Source organism: Camponotus vicinus, unplaced genomic scaffold (genome assembly GCF_025532165.1).
Source record: "Camponotus vicinus isolate PSW18456_S1 unplaced genomic scaffold, iyCamVici1.0 SCAF_10, whole genome shotgun sequence".
NCBI classification, from domain to species: Eukaryota; Metazoa; Arthropoda; class Insecta; order Hymenoptera; family Formicidae; genus Camponotus; species Camponotus vicinus.
The window spans coordinates 4,239,780-4,262,751 of record NW_028141946.1 but is presented as its reverse complement, the minus strand read 5'-3'; the positions used below and the strand labels follow the sequence as shown (position 1 = coordinate 4,262,751).

Genomic DNA, 22,972 nt, shown 5'->3' with positions numbered 1-22,972 from the left:
TCCGTCGATCTCGTTACACTTGATATTGATTCGATTTCGGAAAAAAATGAATAAAACGAAGCCTATATTCAATCATATGTAAGTAAATTATATTTTAACAATATTGTTTAATTGCTCATAGAGCGCTTTGCAATATTTAATATCGTTAGACGACTACAGGTAGAACAAATTAATAAAATTACTCGAAAAACTTTAAAAAAAGTTACATGCTGATAACTTAACCAAAAATTTTATATGAAAATTTCTCTGGAATAAAATTTGAAATTTCTCTTTTATAATTTAACGAAAAATTGCTCAGTAATATTACTGCGTTTGATTTTGCATTCACAATTTATTTTTTGAATAGCATTATTAATGTATTTTAATAGTTTGTATATGTGTATATGTATATACTAGAATTATATATTAGAGTCATTAAGTTTTAAATGATATATCGAAGTTTACGATATTTTCTCTCATCGATACCTTTTCGATTTAAATTTAGAAAATTAAAAATTTCAATCATACATGTATTAACATCTTATAATAATTTATTTTGATTAAATTTTTAGCAAGCAAGATGTTAACAAGAGTTTGCAGCAGATTCATTATTGTAAAGAGTGATGTCAACCAGCTTATTTTTGACACATCTCGGCGAAAATTATCTGTTTAAGACTACACAAGGTAAAACTTTACGAATTCTTTACCATTCAAAATATTATTAGCATAGAAAATAATATAAATTATCAACTTATAAACTGAAAAAACGGATATATAAATAGAATAAATGGTATAGAAAAGAAATATGAGATGTGATTAAAAGTTAGAGAGCAAAATATATAAAAAATTTCAAAATGTAATACTTTTATATCTACAGAAAATTTAAAAAGATACTGATATTATATTTCAATGACAGTTCTAGCATTAAAAACAAAAAGTCATTAAGTCGATAATAGTTATTACAAAGAATAAAAGAATTGGAGGCTTTCTAATCACAAAAGAGGGATAACTCACGAATATTTATTTAAACAGATATTTATATAAATAAGTCTAAATGTACATTTTTTTAAGATCTAATCGCAATTTCAATCAGGCATGGAAATAGAAGATACGTCGATTTGATTAGTGATACGATGCTTAGAGAAGATCTATTCCCTTGCAGTATAATGGGCTATTGTATAGAAAGTACATAGTCTATTCATTGTCAGTAGCTGTATCTGTAATATTCTCGTCGTCGTTGTCGTTGATCGATCGACTGCTCCTTTTCGAGAGGAACCTGACAGCCGTGCGCGTTGCGCTCTCACGTACTTCACTCGGTACGTTAATAACGACGTGCACGCGTGGAATTCGATAGATTGCGAGCGATCCACCGTTGAAATTCGACGTACAATCGGTAGTCGGTTCGCGAGTGGATTAGATGGCTCGGATAAATTTTCAATTGAATCTTGCCAAGCTCTCCCGTAGAGCAACTGACGTTACGATTAGGCGCTGGCGATATATTAAATAGATATATTTCACTGTAAGGAGTATTCGAATACGTATTTGCATCCTCGCATTGGGCATTAATTGAAAAGAGAATGATCCAAGTGTTAGTCAAGGAATAGGCCAGGTTTTTAAAATTTCGATTAAAATTGAATCTCCTTCGAATGTTCCTATTCATTGTCTATTTGAAGTAAACTATTACTTTTGTAAGTAATCGAATATTATGTTGATTTTTCAAAGATAAAAAAGAATTGCGCTTGTTGAAAAATACATATGTGATAGAGACTTTTAAAATAAAATATTAAATAAGAGATTAATTTAAAGTTGATATAAAGAGGATACGGTACATTGAAAATGCGTAAATAATTTGGTAAAAACTTAGTAGGTCTGAGTCTTTCAATAATCGGCGTACATCTGGCATGCTCATTGTTTGAACTTGTACAATTGCAGTTTTTTCGTAAGCGGAAAATTAATGCTTCGACATACGTTAAGCTCTCGCAATCCGTATCCGTTGAACGTATCGTGTCTGGTCCGAAAACAGCACAAGTATCTCCATTTCCGTGGATTTATGAGCGTACCCGTTTCAGTTTATACCATGTCCCATTTGCTCCTGACTGATTTGTGATCTCTTGGTAGAAGAGTTACGAACTCGTGTGACATTCGATGCTAAAATACTTCCTGTCTCTCTCTCTTTTTCTCTCGTCTGTGTCATTTCCGCACGTTTTACACATCTCTTAAATTTTATCAGATATGTTCAGATTTTGTTACCTCTTAAACTTTTATCAAGAGTAACGGCGTATATTATTTCTGTAAGTCCTGACATTATAATCTCCCTAACTAAATTTTTATACGACGCAATATTTTGTTTTATTATCTACCTTAATGAGGAGAGAGAGGACTTGCTTCAGTAAATTAATTTCGAAAACTTTCTATTAAATATCATGTGGATACTATTATGTTTCTTTAAAAAAATAATCACGATGCAATGAAAAACAAATTTATACATTTACGTTTTTATTTTTATACGACTTTATTGCATTTGAAATATATACCAATTTTCTGATGAAAAAAAAGAAAAAAAGCAAATTTGTTCAATTTATATAGAAAAAAAGAGTGATTATTTAATAATATTTTATTGTTTATTATGTGTGTATAATTAATTTTTTATAAAATAATCGGATAATCGTTGCGCAACGATTATAACGATTGCGATAGCGATTTGGAATTAATTTTGAAATTAATGATTACCGGCATCGAGCTATTAATGCGAATTTTCTTGTCCGTTCTCGTCTATTTAATGCGGCACCGCGATGCCATAATAATGCATCGATTTACGGATTTGCAGTATGTATATATATATATATATATATATATATGCACTACGTCTATTAACATTTTCAGGATGTTCAACGTTTCGAGACAACGCTCCAATTATAACAAGTTCTCTATCGGATTTCTACGTTCATTGTTGCCGTATCATTAACATCCGGATTATCCGACACAATTTTCATGTCGCAATGTGCAATATATTCGATATGATGCTAAACTACATATATTAACGGCTGAATTGCAATTCATAGAGAATATAATCGCTCGGTTATTAGAAATCGTTATTTTCACAATTTTTCACAGAAAAACTTATCGAGAAAATGCTCGCGTACGCTTTTAAAAATTGATCCCCAACGTATTTTCTCGATCGCACGTGTTATGTGTCTCTCGATTATCCTTTATTTCACGATCGGGTCAATTGAGAGTAAAGATTGAATCTCCGAAGTAGAATCGGCAAGTTTATATAAATATAGAATCCATCAACAATGAAAAAGTAACACGATCGTGCGATCGATTTGATCATCGATTTCGATTTTCCCCGTTAAATAAGTAAAGTGAGTTAGGACGATCCGTTCTTTTTTCCGGAGACAGGTATTGCTTTCCTTATGTTCCTTCGTCAGAAATTGCGAGCCCGTAAAATACAAGATTTGCGTATGCATGAGGATTTTTTGTATTAATAATTCAACGAATATCTCTTTGCGCAGAGCAACCTATTATCGATTTCGCGGTAACAAAGTTTGCCGTTGGAAATTAAATTTCGGCTTTAGACGGAAAATGCCCCTTTATTTTGGCATACAAAACTGAAAATTTCAGAGTAATTCTTATGATACATTAATAATTCATTCAATGCCTTCTTTTAAGTTGCAATATGTATATTAACGGTTGCTCTATTTCCATTATGAGAAAAATGAAACCACTTATTAATAGATTTATTTTTTGAAATTGAAATCATCGAAATTAAATCTGAGTCAGAAACTGAATCAGAACAGAAATTTTTGAAGTTTATTTTAAATAATGTCTATTATTTTTTCGAAGTTTGTACTACACAGAATGATACAGCTTCACTTTTTCTTTAAACTTCTATAAATTTCTTTTAAAACTAGTAGATTAGTGCAAACAAAAATTGCTTTTCTGCTTTTACTGTGTTTTGAGGAAATATATATATATATAATTTTTTTTAAATAATCATTTCAAACAATTAAAATTCCATGATTATTGATTTCGACAAGATAATTTGATAATAAAATTTAATCTATAATATATGTAATTATTTTTTTGCGAAGCTATGGAGAGTAGGAACATGAAATATATTTTTCTTTATGATAAATTTAATCAGATTCCTCAAAAAGCAGAAAAGCAATTTATGTTTGCACTAATCTACTAGTTTTAAAAGAAATTTATAGAAGTTTGTTAAAGAAAAAGTGAAGCTGTATATATTAAATAAACTTTCTCGTTAATTAAATTATTATGATACCTATCGCAATATCATAAGTTATGATTAAATCAGTTTAATTTATCACGTATATAAATGAGCACAAATTATATCTTTATTATAAATGAAATATTTTATGCAACAAATTATAGCTCTCTATTAGGCAGTACTACATTAATTCAAAATGATTGTATGTAATAAAATTGCGTGATATGAAGAACAATGCAGTTTACGCGACCCTATTGAATGAGACAGATGAGAATATGCCATTAATTAAATAAGTAATTGATTAATAACACATGTAATTAATTGAATTATTAAATGGATAATTAATTGCGCCGCAATTACTATGTGTGCACTCATACATGTAATCGATATAGTACAAAATTTCCAATTACGTATCCACCGCACAAACTTATATTATCGCCAGGAGAATAATACGAAATCCCTGTACTATTCCATTAAGGTACATGAAATATTGCCCTACGTAGTGCAACGGGTTTCCATTACTAGTCTAGTATCACCCACGCGAGGGTGACCTGGAGAATGATTCACAACGAAGTTCGCGCCACTCATAGAATTGAATTGTGAAAGTTTTGCTGAAGCTAACATAAGTAGAGAGCTCACACGCTCTATTCAGATATCATCATCTTTGAAAAAGAGAAAGGGTTAAGAACTTTTGATCCAATTTTTCCATTTCTAGTTGATTATTATGCAATTTGAGCGTCTCGTAGAGACGTGAACCTTTTCGAGAAAAGAATTTCTCGACGTTATTCCAATATTTTCTTTCGAAAATTTTCTAGGAAATTATTCTTAAAGTTGAGAAAGCGGCTCATTTATACTGTATATTATATGTAGCGGCACTTTTATAAACTGCTCTCTTTTTTCTTCTTCTCTCTTTCTTACTTTTCTCTACAATTTCGCAAAGATCAACTTTTATCAAACTACCAACGAACAAGAGAAAATCGAAGGGATTATTGAAGGGATTATTGAGCACGATGTGCTGGAAGAGACATTGTAATTTATTATATGGTTTTCCAATATAAAGAGTGTAGCACTGGAAGAAATCCACTTTCACGTTAGATACGCTGTTGCATAAGATATTAATATATTTTAATAATGATAACATTAAAATCAATTTTTTTCATGTATTTATTATACAAGTAACATTAATTTTCTATTGTTCTAGTATTTGTTTATAAAGTAAAGTTTGCTTTATGTATATTTCTCTGAATATATAATATTATCTGTTTATGAAAATATATTTCATTAAAAGAATAATTTCACAAAAATATTAAAAAAAGAAGAATGCGCTGTATTTTTTTTCAAATACAAATAATATATAATTTTAATGCATAATTATAAATTTTTGTATTTTCTATGAAGCTAACAATCTGATATACACGCGTTCTTTCTCAATACTTTATTTGCATAATCTTATCATCGTGTGCCAATAATGTATTCGAAAAAAAACTTTAGACTTTTTTTTGAAAATCATGTACATCTTATGCACCTGGAAAATATATAAAGGCCATAGAGAGAAAAGTTGCATCGAAGAAGAAAAATTGGCTTCTTCAAAGTAGCATCGATATAGAGAACGTAAGTGGCATTACTGTATCGAGCGTAAAGTGGAAGAATCCGCGTATTTTTTGAAAGGATGGGAAGAATGGAGAAACGAGGCTTCTCGACTGAAGAGATGGCGGAATACTCCTGGCGAAGATGCCGTTCCATCGGCGGCGGATTTCATGCCGCGGAGCGGTATTTTTTATTTATGAGGACCGTTAACGCGAACCGAAACCCTTAAGCTAAAACCCTCGGCCAATATCTATGATAATGCGCGATATCATGTGACATGGGTCTCGACGAGACGACGAAGAAACGTGCCTGTGTCACAGAATCGCGAGCGGGATCATGAGAAAAACTCTGTCAATTATAGCAATTGTCGCGCAGTCCATCCTTTTGTGTCTCATAACATCTGGATTTCTATACTCTTGTCTAGCTGCAAGTCCAGCTCAATTTCCACATCCAAAGTCAACGTTTTAAGATAAAATAGTTATCGAATTAATTAAACGTAACGAATGATAATTAAGAATAAATATTCATATACTCGAAACAATTATTGTTTTTGATACAAAAGGAAAGATTTCATTAATTAAAATTAGGAGCAATCAAACGATTTATTATCATATAAGTGTAATATGAATTAATAAAACTTAATTACTGTCGCATCGTTAGCATTTACGAATACGTTAATAATAATATATAATAACAAATATATATAATGCTGGTTTATCTCTAAATAATGTATGATGCTATCTCTATATATCTCTATATAGATGAAATCTAAACGAGGTTCTTAAGGTATGTGCGCATCAGTTACTGTATATCAAGTTTATCATCGATAACCATCAAATTTTAATCTTATTTTGGCAATATGGTATTACAGTCGATATAATCAAGTACCGAATGGAAAAGTTACAAAAAAGGCAATATAAATATAAATATTAACATTTTCAGATAATATCTATTTAAAAATGAAAAAATTTCAAAAATTTATAAAAGATAGATAAAAAAGATAAATAAAAAAAGAAAATAATAAAATAAATGATTTAAATATTAACAAAGTATCGAAATTTACTTCGTAAGGATACCTCTAAATTGCTATATTTTATAAATAATAAAAGATACTAATTATATAATCTTTGTGTTTTCCAAAAAAATAAATCTGAATAGCTTAACAAATTTAAAATAAAAATGTGTAAAAAATTGTGCAAAATATTTTCCAATTATTGCTTGTACTTTCGCAAAGATCTGATCATTAATAATCATCATTAATAACTTTTCTTTTAACTGCAATTAAAGTTGGTCATTTTTATATACTCGAGTACACGTGTCGCTTATGTCAAATCGATCTCTATTACCATGCGCCCGGAAGTCCTTTAGCTTTATCTGGACAAGAACCTAGATAGAAATAAGCACGCGAACGACTTCTGTGCGCGGAGAAGTTTTCGTGCTTTACTTATTAAGATAGAAGTTATTCTTAACTCGTTTCAGAAATCAAGCCGTTGTCTTGGAAAACTTCGCGCGTCGATTCAATCGACATTAGAATTGAACGACACGTGTTTCGAAGGACGTAAGAGTGTCCGTTCTCGGTTTTCTGCGATTTTCTATCGCGTCCATGAATAGCTCGATAGCCAATAAGCCGACATGACCTAGTTTAGAAAAATCTTTTAAAATGATTTTTTAAAAAAGAGAAAAAAGAAATTTTTTATAGTTTCTTTGTATAATATACCTTTTCATAAACTTTATTAATTACATATTTATCACAGAACTAAGAACGAATATTACATTATATGTGAAAATAAATGCGTTCCACTATGTCTTTATATTATGACGATGATAATGAAGAAACATAAAATATTTCGAGAGTCATGAATTTTATTTTGCATTAATAATGTATAATAATATATATAATATATAATTAATAATATATTATATCAAAAATACAGTCATTAAAAATTCGTACGTCAAGTTATTTTAAGTTTTTCAATAAATTTACGAAAGAAAAAGAGAAAAATTAAAGAGATTTTCCGAGGATGCTTAATCAATCTTTGTTACGATATAATTGTTTACGTTGCCAAGAAAAATTACATATATAACATGTAGAAAAGTTTGTAGTATATTTTGTCCTCATTATTTGCACAGCTTAAAACTATAATTTATAAAAGCAAATTCGAATATTTTTATTTGTAGAAATTAGAAATTAGAAATAGAATATTTGGATATATTTTTTTCGAAAATTCATTTGTTGCTGTTAATAAATTACAATAATAATTAATTAATAAATCACATAATATGTATTTCTATGTATGTATCTCTAATGTCGATTATAGAAACACGATATAACTTCAGAGATTAAAAAAAGAAAAATATGAAAAATATGGACAGAAGAGAAAAGTAAAGAAGGAGAGAGAAAGAGGAATATGAGTTTGCGCGAAACTTTGCCAAGGTGAATGTAGAAGGGTCAAGGTGATTAGTGCAAGACGTTGTTTGCAATGTAAACGAGCACACACTAGTTGAACTAACCAACTGACAAATGTCGGCGGTATATCGTATAAATAATCGTTTTCGATGTCACGCCTGCTACACGTAAAGTTACTTTAACTGTAATTTACGGTACAATTGTGCTTGATCGTTGATCATATCTTATAATGTGTCCAAAAGGAATTTAATTTAATATCATTAAAGAGATGAGCATTGTAAGTTAAAAATTGTTTCTTTTCTGATTATGAATATAATCAAATGATATGTTTATTCATTATATAATGTGTTCATTACAGCTTATATATATTTTTTTAAGATCTCCCAAACGTTTTAAAAAGCTTCCCATGAGATATGAAAATATCAATTTTAATAAAAAAAAAGATTTATAGCGTAACTTGATTAAATATATTCTTGAAATAACGACTGCGTTAGCTTAGTGTATAAATATGAATATCTCAATTTACTAAATTAATAAGCTTGCGTCTCCAAAATTACGACCGATTCAGGTATTCCTATTATACTGTATATCGCATGTTAATTCAATGATACTCCAATACGAAATGCGGAATAGATTTGCTATTGCGTAGGAGAATTTCTTCATCACTCGCTGCACCACCGCTCTCTTAATTTCTCATCTCCTGAGACACAGGATGCATATCCCTCGCGGTTGCCAGAAGAGGAAGCTGCACGAAAGATGCAACGTTATTAGTGTCTCACAGAGAGAGGAGAGAGAAAGAGAGTGGGTGAGAAGATCCGTGTAATCGCATAGTTACTTCAATTTTCGCGATAATCCGCGGCCGGATTATCTCGCAGGATTCGAGGGGTGCGAGCCTGCATCCGTAATGAACGAGGCGTTACAGGAGAGGATGATGCAGGCAGCACACATTCTCCCCGATACTCCTTTTTCCAACTCCTCCTCCCATCGTGGGCTCTACGGAAAATTGAATCACTTCGTGCACCCTCGTGTGCGAAGGCACGTGCATCGCGCTATTATCTTCGCGCCGTCGAAATTGCCTGATAACCGGCGCAAAGCTGCTCCGGTAGCTCTTTATTTATTAATAGCATGTGTCTTTATATCATATTTATACGACATGTTATTCTTTTCTTTTTCTTATTTATCATCTACGCGTACTTGAAAAATTCCTTTCAGCTTTAACCTGCGCGAAGACAAACTTGAAAAAATATTTGCATTGTTAGGTAAAAAAGAAAGAAGAAATCGATCACAACTTTATGCGCGCAGAAAGTTAATCCAATGCTAAATACATTTAAATCTATATAAGCCGTAAAGTTTTACATATATTTTAAAATTAGAGACTATTCGGGCCGAACAGTTACGGTGACATTTCGCAGCGCGTAGCTGAATTTGCATATGCAACTGAACTGAAATGACGTTATGAGATAACATTCATATACTGATATAATTATGAAACCATGGAAGTAAAATAGTTACGCGGAGACAGTCGGAATAATATTTGACTACAAAATTCTATTCGCTTGGATATTCGCTCGAAATAAACGTTAGCAGAAACGTTGCGCTTGTATAAAATCGACGAAAGTAATTATAATTGGTGCAGTAATAAAGTATAATAATTATATCTCTCATTAGATTCGCGCAAATACGAACGGACTATTTTTGAAAATTTATCGTATATATGCAGGAATACACATGTAAATTTCGTGCTTGGATGACGAAAGATTAAAGGAATGTAACAGGAATTTTTGATTAAATTTTTGAAAACCGACTACGCACACGCACTATGCCGACATACACACTCTCCCGTATAATCTCGTACGACTTTCATGCAGATTATCACCCATTGCGTTAAAAATATGTGTAGATTATATTTTAATAAAAAAAAGATATTTTACCAATATCTTTATAAAGATATGAACCGCATTTTAATTTTTGTTGGAGAATTTTTTTTCTAATAACGCTTTACTATTTTTCATTGAAAAGGGATAATAAACGGTAACTGTGTCAGAAATAAGAGTTAAAAATTTTCGAGAATCTAATTCGTTTCTTGTTCGATAATATACGACCTTGGAAATTGGACTACTATCGAGATTTCTATTAAATCGGCGAATGAAATCGTACTTGCTCTTGACCGATGAAGTCGGTGTGTGCCATCGGTGGCATCGGATTAATGAAAAAAGTTCTGCGAGCGGGAAAATTGTTTCTGCCACAAGTCAGCGAGAGGAGAAACTAGACGAGACTAGCTCGAATCTTCTTTTTTTTTAATTAATCAGACGATGTATATGAATGAGTCGCGATCGACTACAACTGCGGCGTGGATCGTTCGTTCATTCGTAGATTGCTTGTCGGTTATCTCGAATGGAGAGCGAAATCGGAATATCGATATTCCACTTTCGTTCCGTGACGAATATCGCTAATTGTCTTGTGTATATTAATGCACGTAGTTGGGTGTTTCTGACACAATTGTAAGATCCGCCACATTGCGCGTATCCGCCCCTTCGACACAAAGCTCACAAAGCACCGCACATTCGAATACGAAACTGTCCCTTTGCGCGTGTATGTATGTGTGTTTCGCGTAAGTCCCGTTGCACAAAGGATTAATTCAGGACCGCTGTTGAAGGAGTTCATTGTAATTCCTCGGTGCTAGAAAGTGTGACGATACGTTATATTATATATCAGGAACAATGAAATTAATATTCTTCGCTAATACGATATTTCTGTGCGCAAAATTAAAATGCAAAAAGAATAAAAATTATTCATTTAATGGTTAAAATATTAATATCTTACATGGAAAGATATTTGTTATTTTAGGAATCCTATTTATTTGAAAGTTCAGGAACGGTTTAACGAGAATTATATATCCTAGTTTCTTTTTATAATCCATTAATCTCTAATTGCAAGCTGAGATATTAATTTAAATAGAATACAAGAAGATTCTCTATCTTCTTGTATTTTATAAAGCAAACTTTTCAAACGATTCTTTACGCCTTTGAGATTAACAAAGAGCACGTGAACGAGAAGCGTAAAATATATTTCGTAAGACAAGTGAGTCGACGTGTTTGCGTTTCTAGTTTAACTTTCTCAGCAAGATTTCGCGGCTTGAATAATGCCAGCGCATTTCACAGCGCTTCAAAGACATTCTCCCATCGTAAGAATTTAATGACGGTGCCAGAATTCATGGAACAATCAACGGTCAAAGTGCAGTACGGATTCTTTTCAGTGAATTGCACCGAGAAATGAAAGAGGATTCCTCGACATGGCCTTGCATTCCACCATTGTTAATGTAAATTGTTAAAAACACAATTTTCCCCATCCCCCAATTATTGAAACAGCAGATATCCAAGCGCTGCAGAGTCAGCGGAAGAACTCTTTCCGGAATAAAATCTACGCAATAGTAAAGCCGTTGTTATTTCCCGATGTTTCAAGCTTTATCCTGAGCTTTAAGTTGATATTTCGAGAGTTTTAAAATATAAAAGAGGCTTTGCTCGTATAGTTTGTACTTATATCGCACGAATAAAAAGATTGCTAATATTTTTGCATATATTAAATGTTTCACTTAACGTTTTAATACATATATTATTGAGCAATTCAAATTTAATATACGTAGCGTCGTATTCTGTTAATATTATATATTTTATTAATATTGAATGGTATTAAACGTTTCACACAATGTGAAACCTACCATAAACATACGTTTGTATTGTCGATTTTGTTAAACATTATGCAAATTTATGAAATTCTTTCAATTTCAATGCAAAAAAATTCTTTTAAAATCTATTAAAAATCTTTTTACAGAAAACGCGAGAGAATAAAAGCCGTATATCTCCTCATTGTTACAGCGGGAGATAGACCTTGGAGTTCAGACCTGTTATACTTTTTATTCTAGTTGGATAACGAGCATCATCATCGGAGGTCTATTTCTATCACGAGTCGCGTTTCTCCAACCTCACCTGGATCTCTCCGCCACGGAACTTTCCGCACTGTTCAACATTGTTCGACATCCTCTTCTGTTTCACCTACTTCCCATCCTCTCGCGTCTCATCGTGTGCTGGAACTTTCTGTCTCTCTCTCTCTTTTCTCTCTCTCTCTCTCTATTTTCTCTCTCTTTTCTCTCTCTCTATTTTCTCTTTCTCTCTCTCTCTCTCTCGTTTGACACCACCAACCGTATAATAAGCGAAGTGTCCTGAAACACGCGCGCGGTACGTCGCCTGCGCATCGCAAAATCTCCTCGCCGCTCACTCCCTTCGAACAGTCTGCGTCCGAGCAAGAATGGAGCAGAGGGGGCTGCAGGACAATGGAGGGGCAGGGATACAGGCGAGGCACGAGCCCGACCTGAGCCTTCGCCAGGAAACTTCCTCTCCGCGCGCGCGAAATCGATCAGGTAGTAGTGACGCTGGCGTGACGTCTCGTCAGGACTTATTCCTGCGTTCTTCAGGGGAATAATGAATGTCGCGAACACGGTGTGGAGAATATCAAGTCTCAATTATGGATTTTTTAATGATTTCTTCTTCGTGAAATTATTTAAAAAATTTTAATAAATTTTATAGCTTGAAAGAGGGATATAAAAAAATGTTTATTAAAATGTTTATAAACTAATTACTTGTTATGTAAACTAAAAATAATTGTAATGTAAACTAAAACTGGACTGACACCATGAGGAGTTCTCTTTTCAATATGTCAAGCTTGTATGTCAATCTCTCGATCAGCTAATTCGCGAGATTCCTTAACATACATCTTATCTTTGCTCTTTAGGATACATAATTTTCTACGACTGTATTGAGACGATAGATGTGTACATTCTCGATAGAATTACGTTTGAGGGTAAATATTTACGAGCTGCATTTTAATAACATTATGCTATTTCGTCGCGGATCGTATAACAATCGCGCGCGCGATATATCGCAATTTATCACGACTAAAGTTAAGATTCAACGATGCAATTCGATTTCCAGCGGTTCCGATTAAACACGTCGACGACGAAGCTACGTTGTTTGTTCACATACGCGACTTGCATATCCGACAATAATATTGCATGCGAGATTCAACGCGTCAAACCAATACAACGTTGTCGAAATTTCGCGATGTGTACTTTGATTCGCTCCTACCTTACGTATGCATGCCGCGTCTCTTTATGTATTCACTGCAACCTGGTTTACGTATCGTTTCATATTCGCGAGCCTTGGATTAAGCGATAACGCAGATTTATATCCACCAGACACCTATTTATTCATCCTCAACGAACATTTGCGTATGATTAACCGCTTAAAATCGCGATATTTGCCGCGAGAGGAGGAAATTTCAAGGCAGCAAATACGGCATTAATTTTATAACGGTAATCTAAATTTAAACATACAGACGGATTTTCAAACTTTGCCTTTACTGTGCTCTCACATCACTTTGATCCTGCAGCGTCAATTTTTTTTTCGCATACTTTTATTTCCCATTCAGCTAAAATCAAATTCATTCACCATTACCGAGTCGGATCGTAACGTGATACATGGGATCTCTCTTGAAACGCGCGCAACGCGTACGCAGTAGTCAAGCTCGACGCATGCACCGACACGACGCACGCTCACCCCCGATGCGATGTCTTGGTCTCGTCCTTCGTCCTGCATCGGCCGGCCGTGAGACGAAGGCTTCTTGCCGCTAACCCTCGAGACTAAGGGGCACGAGCTTGCGCTCTGAGCTGTTCGCCGAGCGAATTCTAGGGCGAGAAGAGAGAAAGAGGGGGAGGCGCCGCGGACGAAGCGGTGTCAGGTGGGGTTGCGAGAGGTGAGCTTTTTCGGAAGAGGACGCGTTCGTTCGTTCGTTCGTTCGCTGTAGAACGCGGCTGATGCGGTGGCTGGGTGAGAGGTGAAGAGGAGGTTGTCGCGGCACCACTGACACAGGGGGCGGGGGTCGGAGGGAGAGGGACGGGGTAGCGGTGGCGGTCCTTCGGTGGGAGAAACGGTAGACCCGGGCAGTGCAAGCCGGGCTGCCTGCCCGACGATACGGTCGTTTCGTTGGGGTGTCGCGGTGATACATCCGGTTTCTTTTTCCCCCCGAACTCGCGCAATATCGCTTGTTCAAGATCGAATCGGTCTCTCCCTCCGGCCGCTTCCGGCGCGTGCATCCGACGGGATTTCCCGCGCTCTTATCGAGGGGAAAAAGTGGGCGCGCTGCCAGGACAATACTGGAAGAGAACACGTGCATCCGTGCGAAAGGGAGCCGAAGGGAGCGCGCTCGAGGGGTCGTATACGCACCCCTTATCCCCCTCTTGGAAGCTCGCGCTGCGGACAAGTAACAGGTTGGTGTTATAGCAACATTCTTAGAAACGATCGATCGTGATCGAGTCGAACGGAAATGCGTACTCGTACATAAAAAATGATTTAACTGCGACCACTCCATCTTCGGTAGTCAATTTTCCAAATGCTAATAGTATACAACGAATATTATACAGTGCGCTAAGAATCAATCAAATAACAGCTGTCTGTGTAGATTGCAGTGAAAATATATCCAGAAATATGTCTAAGGAAGCCACCTATGAAAGTAATGTACGCAGCAAAGTGTTTTAAATGCAAACTTCCGAGTTCATTCTCAGATGTGTAAATTGGTAACAAACCGTGATGAATTCTTATACGTCTGATCATGGATTCACCGGATTCCAAACTATATATAATTTGTATTAAAATGGCGAGGCATATAACACGTTTGGTGATCGATATTCAGGTGTAAACTCGTTATGACTTACGGTCAAATAACAGTAGTTTAAGTTTAGATTGGATTAAATAAAAAAATATGCTACAAGTTTGTGCGATCGGAAAATGTTAATTACGAACAATTAGAGAGTTCCAATTAAAGAGCTTATGCAATTTTTTTATTCCAATTTATAATATTTTATTCCAATTTATAATATTTTAAAAAGAGAAAATAATATTTAAGTCTGATATAATGCATGTATTTATAATTATAAACATACATCTTGTACGTTAAAAATTACATCATTTCTGAGAATTTATTCTTGTTCTTAATCTATAAAAATTTCTTTTATATATTTACAAGATGTACTATTGCAAGAATAACGAATCGAAAAGATGAAAAAAATGAAGAACATTTCATTATTTTCTCTGTAATGCATTCATCATTTGAAAAATTATGAATTGAATAGAAAGATTGTGCTTTTAATCAATCTTTAAGTCTCGCGACAAATCGCGATCAAGAAATCAAGTTGACAGCAGTAGATCGCGATTGCACGATAGCGATCGATTCGTTGTTGCGAAGTGTATATCTCGTAATTGCTTGGTGAGACGATTAACGAGGCGATAGATGATGAGCGACGGATGATACACGGTGGTTTTCGTGGTCGATCTCGTGCCGCCAGTTTGATATAACTTGGCGAGTTCCGAGCACCAAGTAACAGGTTGCCTCGGCTGTTAGATTAGAGCAAAGATTTGTTTCGTGTCAGTCTCTACTCTCGACTGGGCGCAAGTACACGATCGTAATTAAGTTACACGCGTAGCAGGCGAGAGATTGAATTCAGAGCTCGGCATTAGTCGTTCCAGAAGCTCTATCCGCGTATTTTGCGCCCTTCTTAATGCGATCGAATTCGTCCGATGTCAGCCGTTAATCTGCCTGTAATTTAGAAGTTTCTAAAGTGCATCTGAGAGTAACAGGTCCGCCAAATTGTCACATTGAGTCTGTCATAGTCGGGATTTTCACAATTAGCAGCAAGCGTAAATGTATGAAATGTACATGAATGTTGCGTCTCTCTTTTAAACGAAATTCGAAAATTGATTTTATTTTTGTGTCAAATGACGTCGCATAAATTCGTTGCATTAATGTGACGAATATAAATTGACAAATAATTTTGTCACTCAAATATGCATGTTCGATTATAATTAATTCGTTATTATCGAGAATGTAAAGAAAGAGCTTATGTTCTCGCTATAGCATATGTATAAAAAACAAAGAGAGAATAATTATATATTGCAGAAATAATTATTTTAAATATCCCACATTCATGCAAAATGTAAAATCAATACTTGAATATCGGACCAAAATATTACCATATTCGATAAACTTATATACGATTATATTTGTGATTTAAAATATGAAAATTTAAAATAAAGAATCTATTTTTAATACAAGTAAAATAAAAAAGCGAGAGAGAGAGAGAGACATATTGTATAAAAAAAACTTTCCATCTTTCTCTTCCAACATCTTATTATAATACTTTTATCCCTATTGTGAGAAAGAAGAAGCGAAAGTTTTTCTTACAATCTTGCGGATTTATAGCGTGAACGAAGAGTCACCTAATTTACACGATGTACGCGAGATGTATAGATTATAACGATGGCGATATAATTTTAATCCGTTGCCTTGCCCCTTTAAATCTTCCTCGATCTTGAAATAACAACTTTGCGTTCTTCGTCCTCTTTGCTTGTTTTCTGAGAATCTTTTAGCAAACGAAACGGATTTGATAGTAGCAAAAGGAAATACGTCGATAGCTCGCAATATCATTTCCGATACAAATAGACTCCTGTGACAAAATATTACGCTGACTTGTATCTTTCTAGGTATCTGGCTTATCTTACTCGTTAAATGATATTCGAGAAGTTGGGCGTTCAAAGATTTTTCTCTTCTCAAAGATGTTAGTAGAGAAAACTATCGAAACAATTTAAATAAAAACAAATTATATAATAGGTGAAATTATATAATAGATGAAATAATTGATATTACGATCACAAATGTGCGCAAGATTTTATTAACATGCAATTTTCGCCAGTTAAAAAAATAACGTTTCCACAAGTTTAATTAAAATGTCAGCCATCGCATAAATCAACGGCCGTGTGAAAATGATCGCCGGTGAATAAAAAAAAGGAAGAAAAATCAGCTAAACCGCGTTGATTGTTGAATAATGGTTGGCGCCTGTGTTTGCGGTAAAAACCAGAGCTTTTTGTCGTACGCTTAATAACTTTGTGTCCGCAATTTAAAATTTCACATTTGTTCATCCGTAAACGGTCACAAATATAACTTTAATTAATCTATATAAAATTATTAATTTCTAGAAGTGTTATCGGATATTACGTTGTAACAAAATGATATTTAATGAGATTGTTAATCGGAATTATATTTTCCCTTATACACCTCTAATCTCGAACAAAATTAATTAAAACGCTGCTCGGCTAAACTAAACTGTTGAAGTTGCATTATCGAATTTTTGGAGCAACGGTTTCGTTATTAATAAGTCAATAGCGGACTTTAATAAGCCATGTTAACGTGGTCGCCGTTTTACAGCCATCGAAAACCAATAAATTGACGCAAAGCACAGCTGTTGGCAAGATGCCAACAAAGCGCGCGCGCACGTTTACTCTCACAAAGATAATGTTTTTCCGCGGTGTCTTTTCTTATGTCAGAAATTGGCGATTCCGGCGATTGAGATTCAACCGTGCTCTCACGATTTTCGTGTCTCCCGGAAGTTGCAACTTTACTTTACGCGGATCTTACCGAACTAGAATTCCCCATTGACCCAAAAAGCAAGCCCTAGGATCACGTCTCGCTTGTCAACGTGAATATGAAAGATCGTCGAAATATTTCCTTCTTCACTTTCCTGATTCGTGTCGGCCTTGTTGCTGTCTAAAGTGAAACGGAGTGTCGACGTACGACATTTTACTCGGGAAACGCGAGCTTTCTTATTTACAGTCGCATAAAGTTTAACAAAAACTCTTACAAATCCCAGCTGCTTCGCGACGAAAGTATCGAACTCTCGCGAAACTTTTTTGAGATCTTCCCTTGTGACTTGGAAAATTGAATCAATTTGCATGATTGCGCTCGCGCTTAAAAATGTCACTTTACTCGCGCAGAGATTAAGCGGGCGGAAAGAAATAGATTTTCAAATAACGAGACAAGTTGCAAAGCGTTCATTTTAGATACTTTATGTCATCGCGTTTACGTTTAAAAAGGAAACTTTAAAAATTATGAGCTCGCTTCGTTCTTCAATGTCGTATTTCAAACGTACGCATTAACAATCAAACGTAGTATTCATGTAACAATATGAAGCACGAACAAAGAAAGAAGTTGAATGAGCAGGTGGGTTTGAAGCGACGTGTCTGTCAAGAAATAAATATCTCACATACATAATTTGTAGCTTCACATGTACGCGTGGTACTTTTTGAAATTGTACCGACGAGTAATCGTCAGAGATATCTACTCCTTTATGTAACGACTGTATTCTCTGTTTAAGTGCGAATTGTTGAAAGACCAAGTGGTCGTGCAAATTGCGCAAACTTTGCGGGAAACGTGCACGTTTGTGTGTACTGCTATTTATATTCTCTCGCTTAAGATGATCACAAATGGTTAGCAAAATTACTTGTATTGTTAATTAAAAGACATCAACAAGGACTTATCTCTCTGCTGTATTAGTTTCAATTTAGATAATTTTATCAATGCATAATTAAAAAATTCGAAATGACAATTTTCGACACAGTAGAATAATACTTTTAGATAATTATAGATATATATTTAAAGCTATAATATATATATGTATTCCACGAAAAACATATGTCATTGCTTGCTTCTTTATCTCCTGTTTTCATGCTCACAAAATAATAATTCTCAAAGAAACGACTATGAAGACTCACGATTGACCCAGCGGTTGAGTTGCCTTGAAAGTTGTGTGATAATAATGATAACGTTCAAGCACATCTCTGAAGAGAGCAGAAAGAATAGTGCGATTTACACGAAATGGGGCCAGTTAAACGGCAAATAACGCCGCAAATCTCGCCTCTAAAGATACTTTCGCGTCTTTAAGCTCTTCTGCGAGGAAGAAGGTCAGGGTTAGTGTCATCTTTCGAAATTCAAGCAGTTTTCAGATACATTTCTTTTAAAGAAAGTTTCAAACTTGCATTTAGCTTGCTGTATAACTTATGTAATTAAAAGACCTAATTTTTTAACTTATGTAATTAAGAAATCTAATTTTTTTAAGTTTAGAAAGTTGAAATAAGTTGATAAAGTGATTTATGTCGTCATTAAAATTATAAATTATATTCCTAAATCGCATGTTTTAATTAAATATTTTCCTATGATATATTTGCTGCCATAATATAATTAAAAAATACTATTTTTTAATATTTATTTAGGTGCACTGTATTTTTAAATATAAAATTACTCAAAACGAATTTCTGGAATTCATAAATCGAAAAAGCTTTTGAAGAATTTTCTCGGCTAACTAATACACAAAAGATAAAATATGAAAGGCTAAATAACTAAAGAAAACTTATATTGTAAAATATGATTTTACATGAATTTTGAATTGAATTCGTAAATATCACTGACAATCTCTGCACTTGTTTTTACATATATTCTACGAAAATAACAAAAACAATAAGATCAATAAGAAAATTTATTCCAGGCACGGATTTCGATCGCAACTAGCATAACTAATACCGAGTACTCGCTGAATAAATACACGTTTCATGTATACGGCATAAATCAAATTACAATAAGATGTATTCCAAATACACGCTGCACGGACTGTAAACTAGCATCCCAAAATTCGATAGATTTGATGCAATGGAGCAAACTCCTTCTTCGAGCTATACAACTATAACAGAAACTAGACTCAGATCAAATCAGTCGGCGTATATGCGGCACACGAGACACTGAAAGACGCGAGTAAGGGGATTTATTGAAAGATCCTCTGTCCTCTTAGAGAGTTTCGAGAGTGTAAATTAATTTGATTTGCTTCAACGTCAAAAGCCGCCGACGACCGCTTTCGCATTCGCTGTTCAATTTCGTCGGTTGTTCGTTCTCTGTTGGCGAACATTCGCGGTATGCTGGCATGTGAAGAGACGATGGTAATATTCGGCATCGTCTACACATTCAGCACCGCTATTCTTTCCGCAAATTCTTTCTTTCCTCTCGAGAACGCGTAATCAATTCAGAAAAAAACATTGTCTCGCGCAATTTCTCTGAAAGCATCGCGGAGGGACGAGAGGTGCGTTCGTGTTACTCGTCTTATCTTTAATAAACCACATATTCCAGCCCTTGTACCTTTTTGTTCTACCATCGCCTCGTCTCTTGCGGTGAATGAGAATATGAAAAATTCAAGCGAGCCTTCTTCGTCGTTCGCCTCTCGGCTCTTTATAGGATGATGATGATACGTTGCGCATAGTTATCATTATCTTTTCTAGAGAGGTATCAATTTTGATTGCGTGTGGGAGTTAATTAATGTGACAAGGGATAACAAGGAATTTCATGTGTAATGAAGCTGTAGTAATAAAGTTTCTGCTATATATGACTTCCAGTGGGTGTGAACGCAGAACACGGAGAGAATAACGAGAGTGACTATGATACTTTTTTTAATTATGACGCATAAAAATTTTTAGTCTTGATACTAGATACGAATTTTTATTTTCCTATATAAGGGAAATTTATTTTATCGTGAAATAACCAATTAAGGGAATATATTTTTGAGTTTTCGGGATCAGATTACGAGATTACATTAAAAAATTCGATAAACGCAGATTGAAAAATGTTAATCGAACTATTTTCTTATTACTCGTCAAGTATCAAAGTTTATTTTCTTATTATTCGTAAAGTATTTAAAGTTCAAAATTTAAAAACATTGAGAAACATACGGAGGGAAATTAATTTAAAATGATAATTGTAAATTATGTTAACACACATACATATACTTACATAGTTTAGTAAGTAAATTTATTCAAAAAATTAAAAAGAAAATGGCATAAGAGCCAACGCGGTAGTTGGAGCGCAGAGAAGCAACAACACTTCTTTCTTTTTTCAGTATTAGTTTATTAAAAAACACATTATAATAACAAAAAACGTACGTTTCGGATCATCTTTTGATCCTTCTTCAGCGCGATGTTAACAATATATGTTACAGATAGTGACGCGTTACATTAAACGAATTTGTTCTCAACGCGTAGGTGACGCTAAATTGCGTCCCGCGGAGGTCTAGTAAGCGCTCTGCCTCCAATAGTCAATTAAATATACTATAGTTATGCTATGCGACGTCACAGCAGATCTAACAAATCGAGTAAAAATAATAAAATAATCTTTCGGTATTTATTTTATTATTTTTACTCGATTTGTTAGATCTGCTGTGACGTCGCATAGCATAACTATAGTATATTTAATTGACTATTGGAGGCAGAGCGCTTACTAGACCTCCGCGGGACGCAATTTAGCGTCACCTACGCGTCGAGAACAAATTCGTTTAATGTAACGCGTCACTATCTGTAACATATATTGTTAACATCGCGCTGAAGAAGGATCAAAAGATGATCCGAAACGTACGTTTTTTGTTATTATAATGTGTTTTTTAATAAACTAATACTGAAAAAAGAAAGAAGTGTTGTTGCTTCTCTGCGCTCCAATTACCGCGCGTTGGCTCTTATGCCATTTTCTTTTTAATTTTTTGATTACTTGAGCCAAATCTCTAATTATTAAAATTAAATTTATTCAAAAACAATTTCGAACTAATTCAATTACAATAATTCCACAATTGTAGAATTTTATTTCTTATATGTATAAGATGTATTGTGTTTCATACATGTCTTAAAAGTTTATATATATCGGGATGAAGATGGAAATATGTGTATCGATTTGCTTGCTTGTCCTCTGAATGCGCTCCGGCGATTATCCTACAAAGGAAGTATGTCAACTGCACGTCTCGAAACTCTCTTTTTATCGTATGTCATCGAGCACCAGCTCACGCTCGGATTGTGCGGTTTTATTCGTGCATAAAATGGATAGGGTACCATGTGTAACGTCACTACAATGCAAACGCAGTCAAAGAGTCGCTTCGAAAACTTTATACGCGATCTCGTTTGCGAAACTATCTCCTAACACTATGCGAAAATTATACGCGCTCATTAACTCCCTTGCTCATCCTCCTAAGAACCTCTTAGACATCATTATGTTCATTTTTCATTTTCATTACCTTCGATTTTTAAATATATTGATTATAATATATTTGCTATAAAAAATATATAATATATATAATATATTTATATATTAATTTATATATATATATATATATATATATATATATATATATATATATAATATATATTTACAATAAAAAATATATAAAATTAAAATTCTTATTTTAATTATCTTGGAATGTAAATGTATATATTCTGTAGGAGAAAGGGCATTAATAAAAATTTCACAAGAGCCTCGATAATAGTAAAAGCTCTGAAGACTGAAAGTAGATTTCAAATTTTTGTCGCATTTTATTGGTAACAATCAGCGCAATCATGATTTCATAATTGGTTTATATCTTTTTTAATACACGAAAATCTTACCTGAAAAGCGAGATATCGATTTTGGGTTGGTATCAACTTTAAAGAAGAAAAAAAGAAGAAAAAGGACGGCGAATCCTTTATTACAGCAGGAAATACTTGGCAAATACAAAATGTATCGATTTTTGTATAATGTTGTTTGTCATGCGTTTGCATGCATTTCGCATGGCATAATTGCCTTGTATTACGCACGCTTTGCTATTTCCTACTAATGAGAATTAATAAATAATAAATGATTGACGTATGAGTAACTGTAACAGTATCCAACGTGAAATATTACGTATGATTAATGATGAATGATCATAATATGATTACACTACAAAAGCTTAGTCATAATAATGGTGACTTGATACTGAAATAAAGTCACTTCTCTTTTTTTCTTTACTTGAATTATAAATAAAATTCACTTAAAAACTTTTTTGTAAA

At 33.9% G+C, this 22,972-nt stretch overlaps 2 protein-coding genes and 1 long non-coding RNA gene across 7 annotated transcripts in view; 2 read left to right on the top strand and 1 right to left on the bottom strand.

The window, feature by feature from the left end:
• LOC145960802 (cytochrome c oxidase assembly factor 3, mitochondrial-like) overlaps positions 1 to 22,972 on the bottom strand; it is a 132,613-nt gene that overhangs the window by 1,063 nt on the left and 108,578 nt on the right. Inside the window, exon 1 of one of the 2 annotated variants that reach the window (XM_083080510.1) lies at positions 1,948 to 2,054. The exons of the other annotated variant lie outside the window; for it this stretch is intronic. The gene's annotated coding sequence lies outside the window, so the exon portion shown is untranslated. Of the gene's footprint in view, positions 1 to 1,947; positions 2,055 to 22,972 lie in introns of those variants that run through there. 2 annotated transcript variants of the gene reach the window in all.
• LOC145960804 (uncharacterized) lies at positions 9 to 8,319 on the top strand. The gene is made up of 3 exons (XR_014435472.1): positions 9 to 78; positions 552 to 663; positions 8,116 to 8,319. It is a non-coding gene; the product is annotated as an uncharacterized LOC145960804 (long non-coding RNA).
• The window catches only part of Fife (regulating synaptic membrane exocytosis protein fife), a 145,710-nt gene continuing 136,859 nt past the window's right edge, over positions 14,122 to 22,972 (top strand). For 2 of the 4 annotated variants that reach the window (XR_014435471.1, XM_083080504.1), the window contains exon 1: positions 14,122 to 14,526. The gene's annotated coding sequence lies outside the window, so the exon portion shown is untranslated. The remainder of the gene's footprint in view (positions 14,527 to 22,972) is intronic. The other 2 variants (XM_083080502.1, XM_083080503.1) reach the window with 2 other exon arrangements.